This window comes from Zalophus californianus, chromosome 11 (assembly GCF_009762305.2).
Source record: "Zalophus californianus isolate mZalCal1 chromosome 11, mZalCal1.pri.v2, whole genome shotgun sequence".
NCBI lineage: Eukaryota > Metazoa > Chordata > Mammalia > Carnivora > Otariidae > Zalophus > Zalophus californianus.
In genome coordinates, this window is record NC_045605.1 from 60,697,612 (window position 1) to 60,713,232 (window position 15,621).

Genomic DNA, 15,621 nt, shown 5'->3' on the forward strand with positions numbered 1-15,621 from the left:
ATTAAAAATCCCATATAAAGACTCTGATGGACCATCACTTACCATATGAATTGGACAGCAAACTTAAGCTTTCACTCTCTGAATTCATTAAAATATTTACATAATGGAGCCAAAAAAAAAAATAAACATTACTGTCAAGCACATTTACTTAATATAACAAGGCATTTCTCTGCTCAGAAGTTCCATCTCATATACATTAGGTGCTATTCCTTTTTAATTCTTTATTTTTGCAATATTTTCTTCACCCGGTCATAGATCTGCTTGGTCCTGGCTCCGTATATGACAGGATTGAGCATTGGTGGCACGACAACATAAAGATTGGCCAGGAGTATGTGGGTATAGCGGGGGACATTTTGGCCAAATCGATGTGTCATAAAGGAAAAGAGGGCCGGTGTATAGAAGGCAAGGATGACACAAACCTGAGAACCACATGTGCTGAGGGACTTAAGTCGGTCTCCATGGGAAGGAAGATGGAAAACAGCACGGAGTATCTGAACATAAGACAGGGCAATGGCTATGATGTCAAAGTCTAGGATTTAAATAGCCCCCAAGCCATAGATGATATTGATCTTGATGTTGGCACAAGAGAAGCGAGCAAGACCTATGTGTTCACAATATGTATGGGGAATGACATGATTACCACAGAAAGGAAATTGCAAAATAAGAAATACCAATGGAATCACAGAAATAAATGTCCTCACTAACACAGCAACACCAATCACAGAAACAACCTGATTGGTGAGGCTGGTGCTATATCGGAGTGGGTTGCAGATGGCCACGTAGCAGTCATAAGCCATTGCCAACAGGACTGCTGACCCCATACCAGTGAAGTTGTGGATAAAAAAACATCTGAGACAAGCATCAAAGAGTATCTCCCTGGACTAAACCAGAAGATCCCGAGCATCTTGGGGAGGAGATGGTAGCTGTGGACAGACCCAAATCAATAGTAGCCACCATGGCCAGGAAGTAGAACATAGGTTGGTGCAGGCTGCTCTCAGCCTGGATCACAAACAGAATCATGAGGTTTCTTAAGAGTGCAATCATGTACACAGCACAAAAGGGAAAGCCAATCCACATGTGAAGTGTTTCCAGTCCTGGGATCCCCAGCAATAAGAAGGAGGAGGGATGAAACTGGGTGTCATTGGGAAGGGACATCCTGCTAGATAATGCATAAGTCCATGTTCTTACAGATGTGTGTTCGATAATCTACAAGACCCCAGGTTAAACTCTGCAGTGTTTTAAACCTAAGAAAAATTAAAAAAACATACAATTGTGTACGTTTTCCTCCTCAGTTAATTCACACAATTAGAAATGTACAAGTAGAAATCCATATAGAGTAATATGAAGAAATGAATTAAGAAGGCTTTGGAAGAAGTAATGCAGTAGATTGTAATAAAACATTATACATAATATATTCATCTTTGTCAGTCTCTTTCTTTTCTTTAATTTGCAATAGTCTTGCTGGTGGTATCATGCTAGGATTTTGCCTTAATACCTACTTCATTAATTACCTTCTATCATGGGGCGCCTGGGTGGCTCAGTCGTTAAGCATCTGCCTTTGGCTCGGGTCATGATCCGAGGGTCCTGGGATTGAGCCCCACATCGGATTCCCTGCTTGGCAGGAGGTCTGCTTCTCCCTCTCCCACTCCCCCTGCTTGTGTTCCCTCTCTTGCTGTCAAATAAATAAATAAAATATTTAATAAAAATTTACCTTCTATCATATCTATCTATCATATCTATCTATCTATCTATCTATCTATCTATCTATCTATCTATCACCAACATAATTTATTTTCCATTCTGGCATATGTATACAGGGCTATGCCAGCCTCTGTAAATAGTTATTTCTATTGGTTCCATTTGGTTAGATGCTAACACATAGGTTTTAAAATACAGGATGGGTAACAAATGCCAATGAACACAGATTCATTAAATGTAGTCTAAACTATTAAAAATAAGTCTATGGGATTGGAGTCAGTCCATTCATTCATTCATTATTATTACAAAAGAAGAAGTAAATGTGGTCAAAACAGCAGGAACTGACATTCATTAAGGTACTATTTCCATGTTGTGAGAACCTGTACAAGTATCAGCTCTAATCTTTATAAACACATGGGGAGAAATATAATACCATATTTTCACATATGGATCTGAACCTAAAATAGTTTAAGACACTTGCCAAATGCTTCAAATGCTTATAGTTACAATAGTACAGAAAGAAATGAGAGAGGAAATCATTAAATTGAAATGGAAAGAGAATGGATAGTAAGGAAAAGCTAATTCATGCCTCAGTCATGTTGGACAGACACAGTTTCCCTTCGTCCACACCAGTCACATAAACACATAATCTTTTTTAAACTGACATTCATCGGAATAAAAACTATCAGTGTCTTTATTATAAATCTGAAGCAGTCATAATTTTAAGAGTTTAAGATACATGACAAATATATTGAAGAAAAGACTAGGTGGCAAATTCTGAGTGAGCTGAATCTATCATTTTCTTTCTTTTTTAGTTTTAAGGTTGTATTTACTTATTTGATATATAGGGAGAGCACAAGCATAGGGAACAGCAGAGGGAGAGGGAGAAGCAGGCTCAGCAGGGAGCCCAATGCGGGGCATGATCTCAGGACCCCGGGATCATGACCTGAGCTGAATGCAGAAGCTTGACCTACTGAGCCACCCAAATGACCATCTATCATTTTCAACGTTACCCAAACTTATATATTTTCATGTACCTTATTTACTGCATTTGTTAGAATATTTTCAAAGCATTTGATCATTCATTACATGTAATTGTTTTGTAGTGAAAAGTGTCTTTTCATCATTTTGTATCATTGGAGGATTCCAGTGGAGCACTACTAACGATGATTACAGTTTCAGTAAGACAATTAGGGTATATACCAGACATTGTTATATGGAATCAAAGTCAAGAAGAGGGTCATCTCCATGATAAACAAGTACTAGAAGGAGTAGTACAATATGGGTTAGGAAAGCTGGAAGTCTTAGGAAGAAATGGTAGACGTTTGAAAAGAAAGGAAGCTAAAAGCAATAGATGTTATATGTAGGAGACACTGCGAAATGACCATAAGAATAGTCTTTCTTCTATAATGTTCTGGCCTGGTAATAGAATAGTGAATACTCTTAAAAACGCATGATGTGAACAACACAAGGCTAAAAAATAGAATTTAATTATGGGGACTTAATTTTCTGATTTATCAATATCAGTAAAGTGCCAATGGCAGATCTTTCATTAAAAAATTTTTTTGTATTCCTCAATAACATCTCTGAAGATTGGGAATGTACACAGTAGTCTTAAAATCTATAAAAGCAATGTTTTCCTTTTTTTCATCATACTCATATGCAATAGATTCTCAGTAAATAAGAAAATTACTTTAGCTCATAGGTATAGAGTTCATTATTAAATGAGAAAAATAGGCTACATTTCTGTTTCATTGTTGATATAGGGATAGATGATATTATGTTCTTTGTTTAAAAATAAAATAGTGGGGAAAAATAAATTAGTGTGTTTCTCAACTCAGATAATTATATCCTACAATGGGGCCTCAGTAGCTGGGTAAATAGAGAGGTAGTGACATGAATAGCCAAGTAGAAACACTCTGAAGACAGAGAACAATGAAATTCTGTAGTTGTCTGTCTTACATCATTACCACTTAGTGAACTGACTAGATCAAAAATCTGATTAACGCTGTGTGGTGATGGATATTATCCAGACTTACTGTGGTGATCACTTAGCGATTATACATCATGTTGTATACCTGAAACTAATATAATGTTCTATGTCAATTATATCTAAAAAAAAAAAGATTTGAAAGAAGAAAAAATCTGAAAAGCACCCTCTTCCCCTTCACACATTAAAAAGGCAAAAAACTAAAAAAATAGGTGATTCTACTTTTCCAATATCTTTAAAATCTGTATACACTTATCTCCATCCTAATGGGATCATTTGGGGGTTTATTACAACACAGTACTTTATGGTGCTTAAAAGCAAGAGCTCTACAGTCTGACCAACTGTGCTGAAACCCAGCTTCATGACTTATTCACTCTGTAATCAAAGGAAAATAAATAACAAGCACATTTCATCTGTAAAGGAGAGGTAATAAAAATAAAAACCCTAAGTATGTTGTTAGTTTTAAAAAGATAATTTTTAAAATACTTTGAAGCATGTTCCAAAGACATTAGTTGTCCATCATTCCCTAGATATCATCAAGCAGACTGATTTTCCTAAAATGCACGTTGGATAGATTCAGGCTAAAATCTAAACGCTTTCCCTGGGACTAGACGGTTTCTCCTAACATGACCCTACTCCTTCTCTAAGCGCCGGTCTTAGCCTTCTTTCCCCCACACTTATCCTGTGTCTCTTCTCTTCCCCTCTTATCCCCCTCCTTCCTCTTCACCCCTCACTGTGAAGTAAGGATGCTCTGTGAGCTGGGAGGCAGGGAGGACTCACCAGACTGAGCACCAGGATGGAATCCTGTCTCTGGTTTGTCTCACTCGCTCCGTCTTTAGGAGGGTGCTGCTCTTTGCCAGGGAGGAGCCTTCAACAGAAAATTCCCTAGAGCCAGTTTTGTAAAAAACACAAAGTCTTTGAGGATTCTGGTGTCTAATTCTGATTCAAAGAGAGAGAACCATGAGGGGTCCTTGGCTCCTAAGGCAATGAAGACAGAAGAGTGAGGTTTAGGTCAGCAGGATGACAGGAGGACTCAGTGCTCCTCCCAGTACAAAAACACAGATTTAACAAGCACCGATGGGTGGGAAGGCCTTTATGAGAGCTCCAGGATTTGGATGAGAGATAACAGGACCCTGGTGGAGCATACAAGAAAAGAAAATTGAAATGGATAAGAAGAAAAGTTTCATTGTACCCACATCTCCTCTCCCCCAGCCTGGCACCGTTCTGCCCCAAGAGAGATTCCCTCAGCCCCTGAGTTCTCCCGTGGGGGAAAGAAAGGGCAAGCCTGCCCCCAGACGTGTGTGTGTGTGTGTGTGTGTGTACACACATATATGTATTCACACAAACATAGTCAGTTCTCATTATCATCCTCAGTAGCTGTGTTCTATAAATGCACCTTGGACACTGAATTAGAAAATCTTGTGCCGTTGCTCTTAGGGGAAATGCAGAATAAGTTTCCTATAAGCCTTTGTCACAACATTTTTGTCAATCAATACATACCTTTTTTATGTGTGTTTTTCTGCAAAAAGACACCTCCTTTAATACATAGTTCTTATCATAGTTTAAACATAGCTCTTATGATTAATTGTGCAGTCTTCAAATGATCAAAAGCCAGGAGATTTGGAGGCCACTTGTCTTTCATTCACCAACATCTGTGTGCAACAAGTGAGTCTCATCAGTGTTGAAAGCCTGTTTTCTACATAATCCTTTTCCTGTACACTTAGTAGGCAGTTTAAAACTCTTCTGCAACCTCCTAATTAGCAGAACCTGCCTTGACTCTAAGTTTAATATTGTATAGTACAACCGTCTTGCACTAAGGAACATTAGAAAAGCATTATTTTACTCCAGTGCACTCCATAAATAAATAACAAGATATTTACTTATTCTGGTGCACTTCAGGACTATAGTGGAGGGTCATTTTAAACAGTGGAATCAACAAAAAAGCACAAAAATAAGAAAAAATTGGCATTAAATGGAATGTAAAAACACTTATTTATAGCTGAAATGGGAAGTCAGAACCTCACTTTGTTCAGCCTCAGCTGGGAATGTGACTGTCGGGCCACTCAAATTTTTCCCAGCTCTTTGCATGTCTGCAAGTGACTGCTAAAGTGCCATGCAAATTTATTTGGGGTACAAATAAATCTTACGGAGCAGGCAAACTTGTAAATATGGAATTCACATATGATAGAGCCCCACTGTGTATATGTAATTTGTAGGACTCAAACCCAAGACATACATAAAGAATATAAGTAAATGTAAAAATAGTATGATAGAATTCCAACTTCTACAATTTAAATATTGGTGAGATTGACACAAAATGGCTTGAAAACTGTTCAAAGCTCTCAAAGGAGGCTGGAATGCATGTAAAAGCACAATAAATATACAATGGAATATTACTCAGCCATCAGAACGGATGAATACCCACCATTTGCTTTGACATGGTGGAACTGGAGAGGGTGATGTTGAGTGAAATAAGTCAACAGAATTTTTCCAAAGAAGACATCCAAATGGCCCACAGACACATGAAAATTGCTCAATATCACTCGGCATCAGAGAAATCCAAATCAAAACCTCAATAAGATACCACCTCACACCCGTCAGAATGGCTAAAATTAGCAAGTCAGAAAATGACAGATGTTGGCGGGGATGCGGAGAAAAGAGAACCCTCCTACACTGTTGGTGGGAATGTAAGCTGGTGCAACCCCTCTGGAAAACAGTATGGGGGTTCCTCAAACAGTTGAAAATAGAGCTACCATACGATCCAGCAATTGCACTACTGGGTATTAACCACAGAGATACAAATGTAGGGATCCGAAGGGGTATGTGCACCCGATGTTTATAGCAGCAATGTCCACAATAGCCAAACTGTGGAAAGAGCCAAGATGTCCATCGACAGATGAATGGATAAAGAAGATGTGATATATATATATACACACACACACACACACAATGGAATATTATGCAGCCATCAAAAGGAATAAAATCTTGCCATTTGCAATGTCATGGATGGAACTGGAGAGTGTTATGCTGAGTGAAATAAATCAATCAGAGAAAGACATGTATCATATGACCTCACTGATTTGAGGAATTCTTAATCTCAGGAAACAAACTGAGGGTTGCTGGAGTGGTGGGGGGTGGGAGGGATGGGGTGGCTGGGTGATAGACATTGGGGAGGGTATGTGCTATGGTGAACGCTGTGAATTGTGTAAGACTGTTGAGTCATAGACCTGTACCTCTGAAACAAGTAATACATTATATGTTTAAAAAAGAAGAAGAAGAAGAAGATAGCAGGAGGGGAAGAATGAAGGGGGGGAAATCGGAGGGGGAGACGAACCATGAGAGACGATGGACTCTGAAAAACAAACTGAGGATTCTAGAGGGGAGGGGGGTGGGGGGATGTGTTAGCCTGGTGATGGGTATTAAAGGGGGAATATTCTGCAAAGAGCACTGGGTGTTATACGCAAACAATGAATCATGGAACACTACATCAAAAACTAATGATGTAATGTATGGTGATTAACATAACATAATAAAAAAATAAGTCAAACAGAGACGGACAATTATCATATGGTTTCACTCAGATGTGGAACATAAGGAATAGAGCGGAGAACCACAGGGGAAGGGAGGGAAAACTGAACAGGAAGAGGGAGGCAAACCGTGCGAGACTCTGGACTCCGGGAAACAAACTGAGAGTTACAAAGGGTAGGGGGTGAAGGGCTGGGGTAGCTGGGTGATGGGTATTAAGGGGGGCACGTGTTGTGATGAACACTACAACTAATGAGTCATTGAACACTACATCAAAAACTAATGATGTACTATATGCTGGCTAACTGAACATAATAAAGAAAATGTAGATAGCTGAAAGGATTGCATGTTTAAAGCTGTCAAATTTTCCTCATTAATGTTTAGATGCAATTCAACTTTCATCTAAATCCCATTTTGATTAATTTCATATAATTAAATTTTCTGTGAAATTTATTCTGATGAATTATGAAAAGAATAAGGTACATGTCACAACATGAAATTTAGGTTATGAGATAAAATGTTGAAGTCAAATATGATTTGAATATTCTAAGTCATATAAATATGAAAATCATGGAATAAAATTAAACCAAATATCAAAGTGACATTATGGTTGATGTTCATATTTTCCTATATTAAAAATAAAAAGTGAGGGACTAGACACTTATCTATCCTTTCTTCACATATACACATGATGTATTTAAGAACAAACAATGCTGAGACTCGAAATAAGTGAGAAATAAATCCTGCTGAGAGGCAGGCTCCAGAGACAGTCCAGAAAAACTCCCCTGCCCTCTCCCCCACCTTTCTTGGATTCTCCCCTTATTATTAAGCTGTTAGCTCTAACGACTTAGAACCTGAGTTCTGAACTCAAGTTCAACTCCCAGTGGTTTGTTTTCTTGACAGGTAGGGAGGCCATCCCCACTCTATGCCCATGAGAGCCTTAGAAATCAGGAGACACGTCTACAACTGAGCTCATTCAGAAACACTAAAGGTCTTGAGAGAAGTAAAATCTTCCTGAGACCAGGGTGCTCATCGTTATCCTTACAGAACCCCTGGTGTATGTAAAGCAGTTTTTAGTCACATTCATTTGTATCATCTAATCAGAGCAAACAGGCTCTAGGAAAGACATCTTGTGTAAGACTTCTCAGGACACCTGGACCCATTGTGTGGCCCCTGAGTAGACTACTGCTGTTTTACTCTGTATGGGTGGAGATTAGGCTACAACTTTTATTGAGAATAAATTTATGCATGGGCTTCTCTGCCCATGCATTTAGTTCAGCACATCAGAGGAAGGCTGGTGAAGGAAAGGATAGGAATACAGATGTATCAGTCCTAAACCCTGAGCAAGTCTATGGTATTTGAGCAATGTTGCATGCTGCTCAAGGAGTCTCAACGCATTACGCCATTTTACATTGACAAAACCTTATGGAGTGCTCATCTCCTAAAGATTAATGTAAAGATGACAAACTTTGTAATTATACTTAGGTTCAAATTCCAGATCCTTGAATTCATAGTAGAATAATTTTGGGAAACTTAAGTTAACATTCTTAGGTGTTTTTTTTAAAATCTGTGTTGTAAGAATGGTTATCTACCTAAAAACCCCCTTAAGGATTAAATGGGATAATGCCCACAATATAAATACTGTATGTACCTAATACATGCCAGTTCGTGTTGATTTATTTTATTTTTGTAAAGAGATTGATAGGGAAGTAGAATTTAGCCCCCAAACATTATAGGGTTGTTTTGTTTTGTTTCTTCATTTTATTCCTCCCCAAAAGCAGATGTGAGTTTCTTTCCCTCCAATCCCTCTTTTATTCCATGCTGTGTAGTCAGACAAGGAATCAAATGCTGACAGAATTCGATTTTGTTGGAAGCTAATCCCTGGGTATGTCTTAAAGATTTTATATTAGAATCAGGAAAACTATTAATGCACTGTAGTGTTTGGGGATAGTGTGGACTATAATAAATTTATAGTGATTTCACTGGTTGTCTTAAATTTATATTGAAATTATATACCAGAAAAATAATAACATTCCCTTACCTTCTCCTGTTCTCTTTTCTTCATTCATCGGAACAAGCAAATTTATGAAAATACAGGGCCTCTGCCAAGTCATAAATTACAATATAATAAAGGAGAAAAACATGCAGAAATATAAAATACAATATGACAAGAGATAGAAGACATGCAAGTACACACATCACTGGAACACTTGAGGATGGATATCCATGATCATTTAAAGTTCCTAGAAAAATATTCCCACAGGAGCTGATATGTGAGCAGAGTCTCCAGTTCTAACCAAGTTACCTAGGTTATGTATGCGTGAAAAAATGCCATGACAAAAAAAGACATAAGGTTACCACCTTCATGAATTGAGTAGATGACCAGTTCTCTATATGCAGAAAGATATAGAAAAGGTATTTCAAAAGGTTAGAAAACTTGCTAATATTTCATAAGACAAGGAAGGCCACACTTTCTTTATAATTTCTTGGTTTGTATTATTTCCTGGTAAATAACATTTGTAACTGCATTTATTTATTTACTTGCCTTAAACTATACATGTAATAATACATGAATATATATAGAATATACTGGCAAAATCAAGCCATACAGATACAGCTAAATTATACTGTCTATACCTCTTTCCATCTATTCCACATTTTAGATCTCTCCTTCATTGACTGTATATCCTTTTTTGGTTATTTATTATGTGTATAAAATCCTCATTATAAATGTGTGTGTATATGCACATACATGCTCTTAATTTTTGCATGGGTGTCAATGTTAATGGAAAAATCACACTTCTGCTTCATTTTTTTCATTTGAATGTTTTTCTATGTCAGCTTACAAAAATATACTTTACTTATTCTAAGCACTTCTGAGTGTTCTGTAATATAAAGATAACACAGATTTGTAAGTTCAGTATTACTTTATTGATGGACATTTTGAATGTTTCACTATTAATTCTATTACAGGCACTTTTATAATGAGAATTACTGTATATACTTCCATAGGTATATGTGAACATTATTCCCTAAGATGGCAAGTAGTTAAATTGCTCTGCCCAGAACTTTGTTTTTAATAAGAATAATACTATGCAATTTTCCTCTAAGAGTAGGGTCAATTTTCTCCAGTCGATTGGGCATAAGAATCACTCTTTAACCCAAAGCTCACTAATCCTTGTTATCATCAATCTTGAAATTGTGTTGGTTAAAAATATAATACTGAATGATTTGTATCATATTCATTTAATTTTTAATTTCCTGATTGCCAGTAAGAATAAGTCCATTTTATGTCATTGAACATTTGCATTTACTTCAGTGTAAATGTTTGCTCTACATAAACTGTCCACATATTTTCTTTTTTTTTTAAGATTTATTTGTTTATTTTGAGAGAGTGAGAGAGAGGAGGTAAAGGGACAGAGGGTTAAGGAGAGAATCTGGAGCAGACTCCCTGTTGAGCATGGAGCCAGACCCGGGACTTGATCTCACGACCATGAGATCATGACCTGAGCCAAAATCAAGAGTCGAATGCTTAACCAACTGAGCTGCCCAGGTGCCCCTGTCCACATATATTCTGTTGGTAAAATATATTTAAATTGTGTAATGGCATAGAGCAAGTAGAAGGAATGAAGGCAAAAGTGCATGAGAAATATGAGAATGTTGATGGAATCACAAATATAGATAAAAGGATATGAAGTTTCATTTTAGGACAAAGGAAGGAAATATGTGAAAATGCACTAGCTCAATGTATATACATGTACATAAACATAAAGGTAGGACAGGGAAAGTTTGACAGAGCTGTCTGTGGCAAATGTTAATTTTCTCTCTGAGGTTGAGAGGTTAATTTTCTCTCTAACAGGTCATCTGTTGAAAGTGCAGGAGGGTTAATTAAGAACAGAAAGGCTTAAATTTGGATAAGTTCCTCTATGGAATATAATAGTTGGGTGCTTTCAACCAGTATTCATAATCAAATTAATAATGATCACTTTTTTTTATTAGATACAGAACAATCCTTGTCTTCTTCTTATATGCACAAATGCAAATAGACTGTCACATCATTAGCGCAATTTTTATTACTACAGTTAAGAATAAGAGTTTAGAATCAGTGTGTGGTCTAGAAACAGATCTATCACTTACCAGCTATTTAAACTTGTAGAAGTTACCTAAATTCTTCTCATCTTAAAATGGAGATGAAATTTATGAGATAATACATGAAATGTTCTCAGGAAAACAACTAACTCATATCAAGCACTTTAAAAGTTTAACTATTGCATTATTACATAAATCCCCAATGAACTGGTTTCCCTGGATTTCTCTTCTGTGTCAATTCATAGCATGTTTCAGAAAGAAATGTCATTATGTAAACTTTCCATAGAACCTTGACCCACCTATCCAGCTTTCATGTGCAAAAGAGAATATCCATCTCTAAGGATCTTGAAGGCCAAATAACCACAGCAAGCAGAAACTCTGGGTATGAAACTTCAAAAGAGTAAGAACAAAACACATGTCATCATTGTCACTCCATATTGATGCCCAGTCTGCTATACATATTCCAATCCTGACTTCAGTGGACACTGACTTAAGGATTATTTTTCCTGGTCACAACACTCCATAATCTTCAACGGTCTGTAATAGTGGTAAAAGCAGTGTCTGTGGAACAGTGTCAATTGTGCTTCTAAGAAGAAAAGGGGGAAAAGATCTGTTTATTATGGGACCAGTATGACTTTCAAAAATGTTCTACTAGTCTCAAAAATTGGAAGAAGTATAATCAGCAAATCACAGTATGGGGTGCGGGAGGGGTCAGCCAATGAAGGAGAAGTGTGCAGAGCAAAGAAAATATCATGAGGGGATGTTTGGATGAATTTGCCTAGGGGGGGAACTCAATAGAGAGCCAGTCATAGAGTAGTTTGACTAACTGGATACATGAAAGGAAATGAAGGAAACGCATGTTAGTGATTATAATCACATTGCTGCAATTCTTGCCTGTGAGGTCAAGAGTAAACAAAAATGTGTCACCAATGGAGAGTCACAAGCAATGCAACGAGCTGTACACTTCCTGATGCACTATCAGCCCCACTCTTGTCATCATGCTGAATGGGCTCCATGTTAGTGTGAATAACCTCCTTCTGGTCTTTCCAAAGGAAGCAACACATCCTGCCCAAATTCGCAAAGCTATACCCCATAACTGAACTTCTTGGCATGTCTCAGAACCAAGATGACTAAAATCTAAAAAAAAAAGAAAGAAAAAAAAGGGCATATTTTCTATTCTGAACTTCCTGTCATCCTTCCTGCCTATTCAAATTTGTGCTTTACAACTGTTTCTAAGTCCTCCAAACCCATAACTCTTACACATTTTTCCCATATGATTCAACATATATGTTTACAAACACACATATCTTAATGAAATAAGTTAGTAGAAGAAGCCATTACAAACAGTGTAGTTTCGATGAATTAAGCATACAGCTATTCCACTGTGCATCTACACTTGTGTTTATTTTTTTTTTAATGTTTTTATTTAAATTCCTGTTAGTTAACATACAATGTAATATGGGTGTTGTATGTAAGTACTGAATCACTATAGCATACCCCTGTGACTCTTACACATTGTTTAGCTTTCAGTTAGTATTACTTTCTTCTCGTGATTTTTGATACCTTCATATTTTCCCTCATTTGGCATCTACAGATCAGGCACATTGCAAATTACAACTGTGAAACGAGTTCTGACAGTCAGATATGATGATGAAATAATTTATAAATATTTAGAGACATTGTAATTACTCCATGACCTGCAAATCCCTGCATTTTGGCTGACTTAACTCATTGAAGGTTTGAAAATTTTAAGCTATTATTTTTGTTTGGTGTAGAAAAATTCATGAAGAGAAAGCTAGACCTTCTGAAACCTTTTGTGTCAGCATACAATAAGACTGATATCCATCCATCAAACTTCCTTCTCATTGGCATTCTTGGGTTGGAGGCTGCCCACATCTGGATCTCCATCCTCTTTTGCGTGGTCTATGTTTTGGCCCTCCTGGGAAACTGTTCTCTTCTGTTTATCATCAAGACAGACTCCAGCCTCCACGAACCAATGTACCTCTTCCTCTGCATGTTGGTTGTGGCTGATCTTATTGTGTGTACTACAGCTGTACCGAAACTTCTTAGCCTTTTCTAGTTCCATGATGGAGAGATTCGTTTTGAAACCTGCCTCACTCAAGTGTTCCTGATTCACTCTTGCTCCACCATGGAATCTGGCTTCTTCCTGGCCATGGCTTTTGACCGTTATGTAGCTATTTGTAATCCATTAAAACATTCAACTATTCTGACACATGCTGTAATTGGAAGGATGGGTCTAGGTATAGTACTCTGGGGCACAATACTTCTCAGTTCTCACCCCTTTCTGTTATGTTGGCTTCCCTACTGCAGAACCAATATCATTTCCCACACGTACTGTGAATTCATGGCCTTCATCAAGGATTGCCTGTGCTGAGACAAGAATCCGTAAAGCCTATAGCCTCATTGTTGCCTTCCTTACTGGTGAGTGGACTTCATATTGATAATCTGTTCTTATGTTCTCATACTCCACACAGTCTTCCACCTCCCATCCAAGGAAGCCTGACTCAAGACCTTGGGCACCTGTGTCATATCTGTGTCATCTTAGTGTCTTATACCCCAGCCTTCTACTCTTTTCTCACCCACAGGTTTGGGCACCATGTGGCTCCCCATGTCCACATATTTGTGGCCAACATCTATCTTCTGGTCTCACCCATGGTGAACCCTACTATCTATGGGGTAAGAAACAAGAAGATATGGGACAGATTCCCTAAATTTTTTCAGTTTTTCAAAGCCTATGAGCTAAGTCATTTGTGTTGATGAGTAATATATGAACAAATGTTATATTATCCATCTTAAAATGAGTGATTTCTTCATGAAGCTCCTCTTTTAACGGTCAGAGGGCATGGGTTTTTCTGTGGGAAGTAACTCATCCAAAGATGTATTTTATGTTGTAACAATAATTATGTAGAGGCAAATGTATTATTGAGTATGACTCTTTACCAAAATGTTAAAATATTATTTCCTAAAAAACATACACACACAAACATGAAATGTAGAATCATCTGTGGCTAAAAACAAGAGATATTTATTTAAAATTAACATGATATATAATCACATATCTTTGGTTTACCAGTTAAGACTTACTACCAGATTTACAAATTTCCTTTTTTCTTTTTTTGCCCCAGTCATTTCTTCTTAACTAAATGTCCTTCTTTCTCAAGTACGTACCTCACCACTTTCTTAGTGAGAGTTTCTTGATGCTAACATCTGTGTTCTGTGTTCATCTAATGTTTTCTTTATTTCTTCTTTAATGATACTTTTCTAGCTACACACTTTCATTCTCTAGTTATTACATTTCCTTAGCCTCTTGAAGACATTATCTTACAGTCTTCTAGAATCTATTATTACTTAGAAGAAAACTGTTGCTGGCCAAATTGTCATTAATTTGTAGGTAATTATCTTTTCTGTCTGACTGTCATTAAATTCTATTGATTTATTTGGTGTTCTGTAGTTTCACATGGGTAAATTTCACAGGTATTATGCGAAGTGAAAAAAGATTACATACTCTATGATTCTGTTTAAATGAAACTCCAGAGAAGGAAAAGTAGTGTGGGGATAGTGTTCAGGCATCTGTGTTTTAAGGTCTTGTAGGTGATTCTTAAAGGCGGTTAAAACTTAGCTGCAACTGTGTAAGTTGAGGAACAGAGACATTAGTTGACCACAGGGGAAATATTTCAGTCAAGTACTTCACCCTTCAAGCTAAATTGTGAAGAGAATCAACATTTGTTAAGCATTTACTAGATTCTAATCTCTTTATTGTGGGTTTTAATACATAATCACTAAAAAATACATAATCACTTTACCTTCATGATATTTTTTAGAAATAATTATCATAAATACCCACATAACTCAACAACTCAAACTCAATGGGCTACTTTATAGGAGCTAGGGTTAGAAGTCTGTCTAGCCCTAAAGCCATAATATTCTTATAATCTCTCAATGGTTCCACATACAGCTTAATCACTCAATGGGACTCCTAGGAACACAGCTTCTCACAGGCTGAGGTGTCAAAATTGTTCCTAATTATCATTGCATTCTCCATAACCACTCGGTTTAGATCCATTTAGCTAATGTTTACTTGTTGACCAGAATTCACTGGGGATATAGAAATGAATAAGACAAGGTTTGTAAACAGTTTCAGAGGCTCAGAGGTGCACAGAATCAATGTATCCTTTCTTTCCCATATGATTCCTGAAAAGACTGAGATTGAGGAAAGACAGGACAGATATGAGGTTCAAAAATATCAACTTTTCTGGGGATGAAGTTTATTCTGGAGAACCTAGTTTGGTTCAAGAGTC

At 37.1% G+C, this 15,621-nt stretch overlaps 2 pseudogenes; one reads left to right on the forward strand and one right to left on the reverse strand.

Annotated features, from left to right (window-relative positions):
• Positions 1 to 221: 221 nt before the first annotated feature.
• Positions 222 to 1,155, reverse strand: LOC113914921 (annotated as a pseudogene).
• Positions 1,156 to 13,085: 11,930 nt separating this feature from the next.
• Positions 13,086 to 14,080, forward strand: LOC113913665 (annotated as a pseudogene).
• The last annotated feature ends 1,541 nt before the right edge of the window (positions 14,081 to 15,621 follow it).